The sequence below is a fragment of the Nelumbo lutea genome, chromosome 1 (assembly GCF_056320005.1).
Source record: "Nelumbo lutea isolate HS-2025 chromosome 1, American lotus-T2T, whole genome shotgun sequence".
In the NCBI taxonomy this organism is placed as follows: Eukaryota; Viridiplantae; Streptophyta; class Magnoliopsida; order Proteales; family Nelumbonaceae; genus Nelumbo; species Nelumbo lutea.
The window spans coordinates 25,630,758-25,645,529 of record NC_142684.1 but is presented as its reverse complement, the minus strand read 5'-3'; positions in this window follow the sequence as shown (position 1 = coordinate 25,645,529).

Here is a 14,772-nt window from a genome sequence, read left to right as displayed (position 1 = left end):
CTTTGCCATCGAAAGGCACTTCAACAACACCCGAAGGCCCTGCCTCTCCTTCAGAGTCCGGCTCGCCATCGGCAGCATTGGCCATCTCCTGAGTTATACGCGAAGTGGTTATGGCACTTACATCGAGGTCGGGGTACGTATTCCGGATCATCCACCGGCTCAACTTGAACCCCCTCCTGTAAGAGTCCACCATCAGATTGTCAAAACGTGGAGAGGCAATGTAGTCTTCAACTGCCTTCTTCTTGGCGTCTTCAATGCCTTGGGAAAAAATCTGTGTTCTCTCCCTGATGTCCTCCTGAAGATATTCGACTTGATGCTGCAAATCCAACTTCAATTCCGCCATATGCTTGACAACTACCCCCATGGCCTCGGCGTCACGCTGAGACCTCGCCTGTCTGGCCATCGCGACGCGAGCAGCCTCTTCAGCAGCATAAGCAGCCGCCTCAGCAGCCTGGGTATTTGCCTCTACAGCACGGAAGGCTTCTTCAGCAGCATGAGCGGCAGCTTCAGCAGCTCGCGCCTGTCGCGGGCTCCTCTCCACTTGGGCCGCCAAGGCATGAATCGAAGAATTCACCTACCAAAAGAAACAAGTGAGCAAATGACAGTAGAAGCAACAGAATAAAAAAGGAAGACAGAATCTAACTTACCACCATGGCATGTGTTACGGCGCAGCAAGCGATCTGATTCAAGGGAAGATCGGTCCACACCGTGACCTCCTCGGGAAAAGTAGCGTCCCTACTCTTTTGAAGAGCGTAGTTCGGCGTCAACACGCTCCTAAACTCCCCTTGAGTTCCCGAACTTGAGGGCCCAGCCCACGTATGAGCAGACCCGGAGTGAGCTGGAGCACTTGAGTACGCAGGAGCGCCCGTATGAGTGGTTTCAGCGTAAGGCGCCTCGGCAGTCTCATGCACTGGTGGAGTCACTTCAGGCTCCCTGGGTAGATCCTCTGGCGTATGGTTTGGAACTTGGGGCTCCTCATCCAGGGGCAGCTCGGTACGAGTTCGTTTGGCGACTCGCTTCCTCTTCATACCTTGAAACAAGCACCCCCCACGAGTTCTCTCCGCGTCCATCACACCTGCAGAAACGAGTTCGATATCTGAAAAAATGAAAGAACAAAGCAAACAAGAAACCGCATAGCTAGAAACCTACCCGAACTCAGGCCGGCTGCAATAAGCTTGGCCTCCGTTAAGTAGTGGTGGCACTTTAAGCCTTGCCGTGCCCATTGCCGGAGACCCTTCACCGTCTCTTTATCAAGAGTTACGCCCAAATCGGGAGCGACCTCACCCCACCCGGTCTGAAAGGGCCATCCTTGTGCACTTCGCACGCCGAAGTAGTCCCGCTTCCAAGCCGGGACCTTATTAGGAAGATCGTGCAGAAGCTTAAAACCCTGGCGAGGAGAAAGGTAATACGCCCGTCTCCCCCCAGGAAGAGAACCCGCCTGTCTCTTGAGCATCAAGATAGAGGAGAATATCTCTAAGTCTAAGGGGAAGTTCTGCTCGCAAAAAAGGGAAATTGTCCCCACCAGGTTCCGAATAGAGGTCGGATGAAACTGGCCAAAGGTAACACCAAAGTGGTTTATGACTTCGACGAGAAGGGGATGGAAAGGAAGTCGCAACCCTGCAACGAGCTGCTCTCGAAAAATCACGATCTCGTCGGGACCGTGTTCCCAAGGAAAGCTACCCGAAGGAATAAAATATGTGTACCCCCAGGAAGATTGTAAGACAGAAGTATGGATTGAAGCCCCTCAAGCATCATGGTCGAAGGACAAAACCTGTCTTGCATCCGACCTCCGCGGGAGGTAGACGCCAAACTGCCCGAAGCAACTCGGCCTATTGGTTCATAGTCCTCAAGCTCCACCTCAGGATCACTGAGGCAGTCTGGGGACACGGCTCGGTTGGTGGAACCTACGTCGGCCCTACTCGAAGAATCATCTGAGCTATCAAAGCTAGACATTGGGGAAAAGATGGATTCAAGAAAGTACTCACCGGAAAGTTTGAGAACAAAGCCAAAGAACCGTGAAGACTGTATAACCAGCCTTGACGCGAGCTGAAAGGTTGGACGCGAACTCAGTAGACAAACCGCAGAAGTGACAAACCGACTGGGGTCCCCCACTATTTATAGCTACAGTAACCAAGAATCGACCGTGTATATCGAAGACGATCCGACGGCCCACGTTCCTACTGACCGCACGACCCCTAAGGTCGAGACGTGATTGGCGCACGTCTTTCCGAAAAAAGTGAAACGTCAGCGCACGTCTTTTTGAAACTGACGTCGCTTCGACACGCGTCTTTCCGAAACTGACGCGCCGCACGTCTCCCTGATAGTCGCCCGCGCACGTACAGCAGTAGCGCGCCTTTTTGAAATGACCTACTGTCACTCCCTAGTGGCGCGAATTGATTTGAAATTTAAAATGCGCGCTGTCACAACCACCAGCATTCTTAAGCACGTTTCCAGCCTTCTCGGAAACCGAAAGAACCCTAGCAAAAGCGTCTTGTGCAGTGAAGGTTCGAAGGACGGGACAAATCCACCTGCTACCTCGCGAAAACTCCCCGCACCATGGCAAGACCCTTGACGCAAGGAGTGGGGGGCAATTGATGAAGGAAGATTTGGCCCGACCTCTCTATTATGTGACACGTGGCAGAAACAACAGCTCGACAAAAGGGGCCAAGCCTAGGCGGGAACAAGGGGACACACTTCGCCAAACTGACCCTTGTAACAGCTCGGGATACACTTCGCCGAACTGACCCACCTTGTAACAGCTCGGGATACACTTCGCCGAACTGACCCACCTTGTGACAGCTCGGGATACACTTCGCCGAACTGACCCACTCTGTAACAACTCGGGATACACTTCGCCGAACTGACCCACTCTGTAACAACTCGGGATACACTTCGCCGAACTGACCCTGTAACAGCTCGGGATACACTTCGCCGAACTGACCCTGTAACAGCTCGGGATACATTTCGCCGAACTGACCCACCTTGTAACAGTTCGGGATACACTCGCCGAACTGACCTGTAGACACCTCCGAGCTCAAGACCGCCTTGCTTAACATGTAAGTGAAGAAGACACAACTTGTTTTCAAAAAACCACTTGGGCCATATAGGTCTAAACCTTCTAATACACGGGTTGATTTTTATTCATTTTAATAAAATAATAATAATAATAACAATAATAATAATAATAATAATAATAATAATAATAATAATAATAATAATAATAAGAAGAAGAAGAAGAAGAAGAAGATTACACGGACCCCCCTACTATGGGTTTGTGACAAAGTTCTCTTTGTATTTTTTTTTTGCGATAAAGACCCCTCTGAACTTTTGTCGTTAGACAAAGGCCCCCTCTGTCTCAACAGACATCACAAAAGGTGGTATTTAACCAAAATACCCCTCCATTAACTCATTGGGCGAGATTGCAAAAGGTATATGCAATACCACATCTATATATTTATATTGCAATGCATTTGTTACTAATTAACATATCAAAAATACTAAATGTCCACAATCTTTTTCTTATAGGGGCTGGTGGAGTATTTTTAGACTCTAATTTTAGGAGCTAATCGCAGGTTCTTTGTTAAACACATGTATGCTAATTTCAATACTCAGTTAAAGGGAAAGCACCTCAGGAATAGTCTTTGGGGTGTTGTAATGGCATACATTACCCCGAGTTTTAGTGGCATATGGATAAATTGAAAAGCTTGAACAATGATATGAAGCTTATGAGTGGTTAAGGGTCGTGCCTTTTAACCTATGGTCTAGATTTGCTTTTGAACCTATGCTAGGAGTGATGATATCTGCAACAATTTTTTAGTCTTTCAACAAGTGGATTTTAGATTGCAGAGGCAAGCCTATAATCATTTGTCAATACCATTAGAAGGAAAATGATGACAATAGTGCAAACAAGACAGGATAAGTTGAGGAAGGACAAGGGGCTAGTATGTCCTAATGTCCAGAAGAAATTGGGCATTGCTTAGGCATAGGCTTGGAATTGCTTCTCTGTGTATCCTGGTAATGGGAATTTTGAAGTTGAACATTTAGGAAGAAGAGTTGTGAATTTGTAGGCCAACAGGGATGCAAATGCTGTCATGCAATTGCATGCATTCAATCACAACAAGGCAGCATATATGACTATGTTGATCAATTGTACAAAAATGGTAGATACTTGAGGACATACAATCATTATTTGTTGCCAGTGCCCAATGAATCACAATGGCCGATGACAAAAGGTATTCCAATCAAACCACCACTTTTCCGAAAACAACTTGATAGGCCAAAGAAGGGTAGGAGGAAGGGACCACATGAATTCACTTCTGGTGGTCATGCGTCTAGGAGGTTTAGGAAGAAGAGGTGTACAATTTGTGGGGCTGAAGGGCACAACCACAAAAGATGCAAGGGTTAGGGTAGAGGTAGCAATCAGGTCAATAATAATCAACACTAGGTAAACCATTTCATAGGTATTTTTATGTTTTGTTGAAGTTGCTTGCCTTCAGTATGATTTATATTTTTTATTTTGTGTTTTGTAAACTATACAATAAGCTTAAGTTATTTAGTTCATTTGTTTAGCTACTTTCCAATCAAGTCTTACGTTTTGTTGAAATGTTTTTTTTTTTTTTCTTTGTATGAATAGATCGGACAGTCAAGTAACGGTGTGCCAGCATTTGGTAGGGGCATGGGTGTGGGGCACAATAAGTTCTTACACAAATTTCTTAGAACAAGTTAATTAGTCAATCTGTTTCATCACGGCATCGTATGGATAGGGGAATGCAACTACAATTATTGTTTTAATCACTAATTAAACAATATTTATTTTGCATAGCCAAGTCAAAATATCCCAACAAATGGAGTGGGGATGGGTAGGGGTAGGAGTGGTGCACATTAGATTGTTCATAATACAAGTACATTGGGTGGGAGAAGATGTATGGTTAGGGGTGGTCGAGCACATCAAGTTGGTTAAAATGTAGGTACGAATTCTGGTGTAAAACGTGCTCGCCTGCAGTCTACGTAAAGTGTGGGTTATGCCGTATCGGCCTGTAGGTTGTCCTCGATTGTGTCACTCTCCCTAGGGATAATTTGGAGGTCAGCTCAGCACGGCCCATGGCCCAAGCCTGTGTGGGTCCGTGCCGTACTGTGCCGCAGGCCTGGGTCGGGCGGGCTGAAACACAAGCCGGGTCTTGGGCATAGGCCAAACCAGGCTAGATTGTTTTTTTTATGACAATTTTGATTTTTTTATTTCTTTGTTAAGTAAAACTGAAATATTTAACTTTCCTTTGGAAACTAATTGAAAAATAAGAAATCTAACAAAGAAATGAAAAAAACTACTTAACCAAATAAGAAGCCAAAGAGACAAAGACTCAAGGTGAATAACAAATTAGAAGAAAAGTAGGATTTTCATCTCATTTAAATTTGAATGATACAAAGCATACAATGGTTGGATGAGTGAAATATGAAAATTGGAAAATGGAAAAAAATAATAAAATATAAAAATTAAAATATAGTTACAAATGGAAAATAAAAATTACGTTATTAAAAAATATCAAACAAATTAAATAAAATTAAAACAAAATTTACAATAATTTGAAAAAATGCTATACAACTATTGAGTATACAAAAAATATTGACTTCATCATTTTCTCCTATTGTTCTTGACTTTGATCATCTGCTTTAGGTGAAACATCAGGTGTAGTGTCATGCCCTCATTGTCTTGTAATCTATCTTTAGCATCCAACCAATTTTTAAAGTAGATGCATGTCTCTAGACTTTCATTATTCATACAACTTCTCTTGTCATCCAACACTCTAATACTTGCACTAAAACAAGATTCCGATGGAACTATAGACACCGAAGGGGTTAATAGATCACGTGCTATGGCGGTGAGACTTGGATAAATTTTTGCTTGTTCACTCCACCATGCTAAAATATCAAAATTATTTATTCCATCCGAGGTAAAGGAAGAATTACCTAAAGTAGAAAAAGTTTCTTATAAATAAAAATTAAGTTCAGTAAATGAACTTGTTGTCGAGGTAGTGGATTTTTGCTTCTTACTTATTAAATAAAAAAGTTGTTCTCTTCCACTACTGGGCTCAAGTTCAAAAGTGGAAGATGTAGTTGTACAAGTTGTAAAATTTTTATTATTCCCTGTTACTTCAAATTAATATAAATTATATATTTCAAATAATAAACTATTAATTACTTTTTTTATTTCCAATTTCAATATTCATATTTTCATAATATGTTTCAAGTAAAATATCTAAACCATCTTTCCTAATCTTAGGATCTAATATTATAGCTAAGCAATAAAGAGGAGAAATATTTTGCTAATATTTTTTGAATTTTTTTCCACTACTTCAATAATACTTTTAAATTGTGGGTTCTTTCTATATTTTGCAAAACAATCACTAATCATCATTAATTGATAAATTAAATTACAACTAGTTGGATAATAAATACCCGATAATTCATTAATTGCATCATAAAAATGTTTTAAAAAATCTCTTGTACAAATTATCATTTCCTAGTTATCCTCAAATATAATATCAATAGGCATTTTTGCATTATAAAAATCACTAAGAATTTGTTTGTGAGAAATACAACTTTCTAACATAGCATAGGTTGAATTCCATCTATGTTTAACATCTAATATAAAATGTTTATATTTTAAACCATAATTTTGACATAAATATTTAACTTCTTGTTTTCTTGCTCTAGAACTTTTAATACATATATATGTATATATATATATAATATAATATAGTTTCTAATTTTAGAAATATGAGTAGAAATAATATTTAAAGCATCCCGAATACATAAATTTAAGATGTGGCATGCACATCTGATATGAAATAATTTACCATTTAAACATGCTTTTAATTGAGATTTTAAAATATTTATTGCTGAATCATTATTACTAGCATTATCTAAACTAACAGAAAATAATTTATTATCAATTCCATAAGCATGTAAAGTATTTAAAATACTTGCAACAATAACTGAGTCAGTATGTGGTCATTTAAGCCTAGTAAACCTACAATTCTTTTATTTAGAAGCCAATTTTCATCAATAAAATGACTAGTAACACAAATATAACTCATGTTAAACGTAGAAGTCTAAATATAAGAAGTAATTGCAACTTTAGAATTAAGATTTGATAACATATAAATTAAATTTTGTTTATATGAATAAAAAATTTTTAAAGCATCTAATCTAATAGTATTCCTAGAAACTTTTTTAAATTGTGGATTTATAAAATTGTGTAGTCATTTTTCAAGTTTAGTATCTTCAGCTAACAAAAATGGTTGTTTAGCATGTACAATGTATTTTGCTAATTTTTGCCTCATTTTTTCTTGAGAATATTTAAAAGTACCAACCCCCTGGTCCAATTTGTGTTTGTGTTGTTTCTCTCCCTTCTTCTTCTTCTTCTTCTTCTTCTTTCTCATGGGTGAGAAAATGTTTGCCCAAATGGTCAGTACCACCATTGCTACAATAGATAAAGTCTTTCCTACATTTTTGGCAAACAACTCTTTTTCCCTTCCTCTAAACCCCATCTATTTTAAATATTTTCCAAACCGGGCTAATCAACTTAGTGGCATTCTTTTTCTTTCCCCTAGTATTAGTACTAGGGGTGGAAGTTCCATCAATATCAATAGCATCCATATCGGTGCTAATACTACCATGTTGTGACTGAATATCGTCAACATTGAACATGTTGGAGAATTGGTTTTGGTAGGTTCCGACATTTTTTTAAATTCTAAAAAAAATAAAAATTAATTTAATTGTACTTACCCAGATTGCTGGTTAGGAACCTAACTCGACTTCAATGGTTGAAGCTTTTCAACTCCAAGAGTCCAAGCCTCCCAAATTGCTAACTTGAGAGTTGAGATACTTGAGTTGTTGAGCAAGCCTTCTTTTTATTGAAATTTCAATAAAGTTGAGAATTGGAGAATTAGAGAATGTATGAGAGATTGAGATTTGAGAGAGTATGATAAATAGAGAAGAGATTAAGAGAATTGTTGAATTGGTGTGATGAGAATCGTGGAGGATAAGGCTATTTATAGGAATTGAAAATAATTTAATTACCCAAAATACCTTAAAAACTAGCCGATTTTTAGTTGTTGGAAGGGGTATTTTGGTCATTGTAAAGTTATTTATCTCTTTACTCAAAATGCCCCCAAACTAGTTGTTATATAGCTGTTGGGGGGCATTTATGTCATTCTTTCTCCCCCTAAAACCAAAATATACAAATACCCCCTATATAGTTGTTTATAATTGTTGAAGGGTATTTCTGTAGAAAAACTCCAAAAAGTTGAAACTAGTCATTGGGGCATCCAATAGGTTGAGTGTAACCCGCCATGGGCCCACGGGTCGTGCCACAGGCTGAGTCGTGTTGGCCCATGGACCTAGAACCCTAGGTCCAATACGGCCTGGACCATTGCGCTGGGCTTGGAACAGTTCACATGTCGTCGTACTATATCGGAGCAGACCACGAGTGACATGGCCTGATTTACACCTCTAGGTATGAATGGTGGGGGAATAGAAATGGATATAGTTAGGCTTACACATCTAATCGATCAAGGTCAAAATACAAGTACATATGGAAGAGGAATAGGAATGGCTGAATGGGTAGAGGTGGTGGAGCACATCAGGTTGGTCAAAATACAATAGCATTATGCATATAATAGAGGAAGAGGAATAGGTAACGGTGGGACACTAGCAGGGCCATCACCAAACCAACACACACTTGGATAGGTAACATCCTCTCTTAGAATATCAATCACAAGTAAACGTGTGTCTTCAATCTTGATGCACTAACTCAATAGATTGTGACTCGTATTGTTATATGTAGGCAACTCAGTCAAACACCAATGAATATGGATTGAGTGGGGGCAGAACTTCATTTACACTATATAGGCCATCAAATATTAACACGCAAGTATTCTTGGTTAGATAACACAATGAAATTGTCATTTGGTGGTGAATCTAACAACCCAGTTGTATTGTGTATGATGTAGGCAAGCCAGGAACGGATGATGAGGATGCTTGTTAGGGAGAGGGGAAGGGTGATTCCACCATCATAGGTATATTGAATTCAGCCCCCCTCTATCTCTCTCTCTCATTCACTCTTAGTCCTCCTATTTGTAAAGTAATAATAGCCTTTGTTGTTTTATGGTTGGTGTAGGGTACATCATAAGGACACGGGAATGAGTTATGGAATGGTGAATCAAGTTCGAGGAAATGATATCTCACTACTTGGTCGTTAGTTAACAGTGATGCATTTGGGGACATTATACATGTTATTCTTTTGGGTTTTTGTAAAGTTGGAAAGGAAGTAATTTTATAGGATTTTAAGGAAGTTTTGGTGGGTTTTCCTTGCTCAAAGAGCAAGCTATTTAATTTATGGTACTGTACAGTCTTTTTTGGTTGGATTAATGATATAAATACTTGTAATGGGGGTGCAAAACAAGTACACTATGCTGAGGGATGAACACAATTATTATGGTGTAACATATTTTGGATATAGATTGGATTATCTCTTTATTGGATTAAGGATATGACGTGTTGCAATGGCATATATTTCTAATGTGTTAGCTTGCATTAGATTGGATTTCTTTGCATTTCCTTGATTCTTGTCAACGAGTGGTAGGACCTATAGGGAAAGGGAAAGGGACCTAGGGAGAGTATTAGGAAGGACATCACTAGTTGACAAAACTTGTTTTGTTTAATCAACATTTACACTTGAACAAGGAATAAAATTAGTCACTAATGAAGTTGATAATGACCTATCGGTGACCTATAAAACATTGATAATAATATCGAGCATTGATAAGGATACCAAACATTGTCTTCTACTGGCTTTATCTACTAAATCTACAATAAGGTCTCAATACTATTAGACGGTGTATGTCCTTAGTTCCAATAAGCATGATGTACATTATGACATTTATTATAAATGAATAAAGTACATATTTGATTCATGTTATTATGGTGTATTTCTGTGTAATACCCTTAAACTTGACACATATGAGACTCGTGTTAGTTTAAAACATTCACAACCGTTGGATAGACCTGGGGAGATTTATCCTGCCAAGGCTGACACTGGTATACTGCTAAGTTGGTTGGGGTGGTTTGTCTCAGCTGCTAAGGTGAAACCTGAGGTATATGTAGTGTGGATTTTCTTGAAACCCTGAACCAGACCAAAATTTCAGTATTTCCCTGGACCTTGGAGATAGATGGGCAAAACTTGAATATTACACTTGACCCCTAAACTCGATTATGATACTGCACTAGGCGTCGGATTGTGTTGTCTTTGATATGCCAATCAGTGAGATCCTTAGAGGGGGTCAAAACCTGTGTATGTTGGGATAGTCCGAGAATTCATCTGAATGGGTGATCATAGTGACAAGATCAACCCCTTTATCGAGCAAAGTAAATGATCGGGGATGCACTATCTAATAGAAATCTAAACTACTGGCAGTTGATTTTAACTGTTGAAATTTGTTTTTGCAAAATATATTTATATAAATATATATATATATATATATATATATATATATATATATATATATATATATATATATATTATGGTTTCAAAATATTTGCAAAATGTTTTAATTCATAGGATCCATGTGAGTAGAGAGTGCAGCACTACACCTTGCAGCCGAGAGAGATGTCCTCTTTTGTTAGGCAGTGTTTAATCTTTATGGGCTGAGAGGTTAAGTGTAAGACCATTTAGTGTAAATGTTGGGCCCATTAAGAACCCATAGTGATGGACTCAGGGGTTCATTCTATGCAGCAATGAATTCAGCCATGCCTTGTAACAGAGGCTAGGCTGAACCCATGTGGCTGATGTGTAGATCAATGATTGGGTCGCACGCCATACAAAGAGAGCCAAGCTAGCCATCATTAAATAGGAAGTGAGCCTTAAAGCTTAATGGGCCTAAAAGCCCATTTCGAACTGGGTTAATTAGATTAATTAAATAGGGGCGAATATGAGATTTGGATCAGTAGAGAAGATAAGGGATTATCCTTATCCACTTAAAGAGTACATATCCAAATAAAGACTAGGATCAAAGGAACTCCTAATTCGATTAGGAATATTGATCTTTATCTATATATAAGATAAGAGATTATCCTTATCACTTAAAGAGTCAAGATCTAAATAAAAGATTTGGATTAGGAAACTCCTAATGGGATTAGGAAATTTTCTCTTTAAGGCTATAAATATGAGAGAAGGGCAAACCTCCAAATACACATTCATTGAATACAGAGAGAAGACAATATAGTTAGACTGCTCTTGCCTTCTGCTCTTTTTCTTCTTGCTCTTATTGCCCTACACTGTTCAATCTCCAGTTCTTGGATTGGATTAAGATTTGATCTTGATATTGTTTCTTGCCAAAAGAAACAATTTATAAGCTATGCTCACTATCCCATTCGGTTCTTACTGAAGAATCACTAGTTCTTGGTGAAGAACTACCTGCCGATCATGCCTCACCCTAAGCTGTGTCATCTTCTATAGAGGGAGGATTTGGTACTCTCATTGGGCGTGAACACCTATGTTGGGAGGAACATTCTTGCGTGGATTCCGTCTCATGTATATCCCTCCCTTAATTTGGTTTCAGATTTGGTCCAATTTGGTTACAAAAACGAACATTGAAAATGCAGTTTTCTAAATTGGTAATAGGATTCCTAGATGGGAGTAAAGAAATTTTGGAAATTTCGCCCAACTTTCTTGAAGGGTTCGGCCATCCATATGATGGATCTCCCATCCCTTCAAATACTAGGAATCACACTGATAAGGTCTCAAAGACCCCTTCCATGTACAATCCATATCAATATGTCACACACAACATGATAAACAAAATGGAAATGATGCAAGTGGAGTGTAAATCCCGGTTCAAGGTAAATTTGCACTCTAGTTCGCTTTTGTCTGAATTTGGTAACATTACATTTATGCATTGACAAATGTGTGACCAATGCATATTTACATTGATAATAAGATTTAAAAGTACATCAATAAAAAATAATGAAATTTGCATTCAAGTAGGCTTTTGATAAAACAAAAATCATATGCTTTTTTGGAATTTATGTTTGCATCCATTACAATTAAATCTGTTTGGTAAAATGGTAAATTTTGTTAGAAAAATTACCCATTGGGTAGGACCCTGATTGTGGCACATCATGGTGGGCACGGTCCAGACTGAATTGGTCCAAATCCAATCATCCTAATTGGAGCTCATTATGAGGGTGTTGGACTTTTATTTATTTAATTATTGCTCTTTGATTCATTCTTTGAATGCCGATTTGGATGGTGTTGACATTGTAACAAGCATGTTGGTAGTTACGGTTAAATCCACCATTAACATAGAGGTTCGTAGTAGTAGTTGTCGGTTAGCTTATTGTAATTAAACTTGGGTTGTTTGTGATGGCATAACGAGATCAAAACTATGACTGCGATCCAAATAGTGGTCACAACGTGACCTGTAAAAGGGTATCCAACAAGCAGTATAGGTGTGCCACGGATAGGGAAAAATCAAATGAGCAGAAATAATCCATGGCTGACATATGTATGAACGAGTGGTCAAATGAATTCGAATTTATCAGAATTTCATTGCTGAAATATCTAAATAATTTTGACCACCGAAGTGGTATATACGTCATGATACGCCCTTGTTGTTTAATGTTTTTTTTTTTTTGTTGGAATTTGTATGCTTCAATCAGTGTCGTGACTCATGACCGACAGAAGTTTTGAGATTGCCATTGCCATGTCATCGAAATGGCAGGCATGGAGTGACCAAAATTAAAAGTTGTTTTCTGTAGTGGGCCTCAAGCTCGTTATTATTTTTTACACGACGTTGATTGAATTGTCAAATACCAATTTGTTGACAGGGTCAAGAGACCTAAACCGATTTGGGTCCAACTGAACCGGTTCAATATAGCCTTATCAGTACAAATCAGATGGCGGTCCAGTTCTTAATTGAACCGAGTGAAAATTTCAAATAATTCATTTGGGATCGCTGTAATCAATATTTTGATTGCGTCGATAAATTGGTTATTCTGCAGGAAATTCTTTTTCTAAATGGGCCTAGCCAAATCAACCCATTGGTGTGTCAAGGATGTCGGAGTTTAAATTAACCACGTTAAATCTTGACTGCTTAGGCCCAAAGGCAAGCAATTGAGATTTAACAAACTGAGAGTGTACTGTCAGAGGATTCCCTAATGCCTAAAGGTATGGGATAACGTATACTCAGTCGATACGACAGTAGGGTTGGATGTGCAACGGTAAAACTCAATTGCTTTTAGGCAAATTCCTAATCCTATTTAATTCAAATTGCACCAAATTTCGATTCGTTTGACATTATTGCAATCAATCCCTAGCCATACAGAAAAAGATAAAACCCGTGCTCATTGAAAATGCATCTCAGAAAGAGATAGAGCACTTGGATGCATGCGAAAAATCCAACCGAATCTACAAAATCTGTTGTGAATGCTCGTATAAACAAGAGGATAAGGGGTGCGATTCCTGAAAAGGACACCATGGCTGAGTATCTCGCATCCATCGAAGAACACTTTGTTGCCTCAGAAAAGGTGGTCTCACAGACTTTACTAAATAAGCTAGCTAAATTTGTGAGAGACCATATTCTAGAAATGGACATAAGTGACAAGCTCAATAGCCTAGGTGTGACTATCACAAATCCTTTTTTCGTCACCATCATATTTACCTCCTCGCCTTCTGAGTATGGACCATTCAAGGTATTATATAGTACTCAGAAGGAACCTTGGAGCTTCAATAAGCTCCTAACCATGTGTGTACAGGAGGAAGAAAGACTCAAACAAGAGAGGTTGGAAACTGTCAATCTTGTTGTAAAAGGTGACAAGAAAAAGAAACGTCCTGCATAGAAGAACAAGGGGCATAAAAGTGCTAAAGGTAAGCCGAAGAACGAGCCCACTTGCTTCTTTTGTAAGAAGAAGGGCCATTTTAGAAGTGATTGCACAAGGTTTAAGAGCTAGCTGGAAAAGAAGAAAGGTCTAAAAGGGAAAGACTCGGGTACTAATCTTTCCTTAGTATGTGGATCTAATTTTGTTAAGTCTTGCTATGATTCATGGTGGATTGATTCCGGTGCAACAACCCATATTGTTAACACCATGCAAGGACTGCGAAGGACAAGGAAGCCAAAGCCAAATGAACAGTTCATTTTTCTAGGAAATGAAAATAAAGTGGCAGTAGAAGCCATAGGAGTTTTTGAAATAGTTTTGAGTACCAGTTATAAATTGATTTTGAACAATGTGGTTTGTGTGCCTGGATTTTCCAAGAACTTGATTTCTGTTTCTAAACTAGTACTTGATGGATATAGACTTAATTTCTACGATTCAAAGTTAGAGATATTTTATTCATCTAGATTAATTGGTTTGGTAATTTGATTGATAACTTGTACAAATTGAAATGTTCATCAGATTTGGACAAATTGATGTCCTATACAGTTGGAAGGAAAAGGAGTTCAACAATAGAAAACTCCTCATTCTTGTGGCATAGAAGATTATGTCACATTTCAGTTGACCGCCTTAAAAGACTCATGAAAGAAGAAATTCTCGAAAACATGAGCCTTGAGAACTTTCCTACCTATGTTGATTGCGCTAAAGGAAAGCAAATCAATAGGAAAGGAAAGAAAGCCACGAGAAGTGAAGCAAGACTAGCTTTGATTCACACAGACATATGTGGACCATTCCCTACTCCCTGCTTGAGTAGTCAAAGATATTTTAGAACATTTATTGATG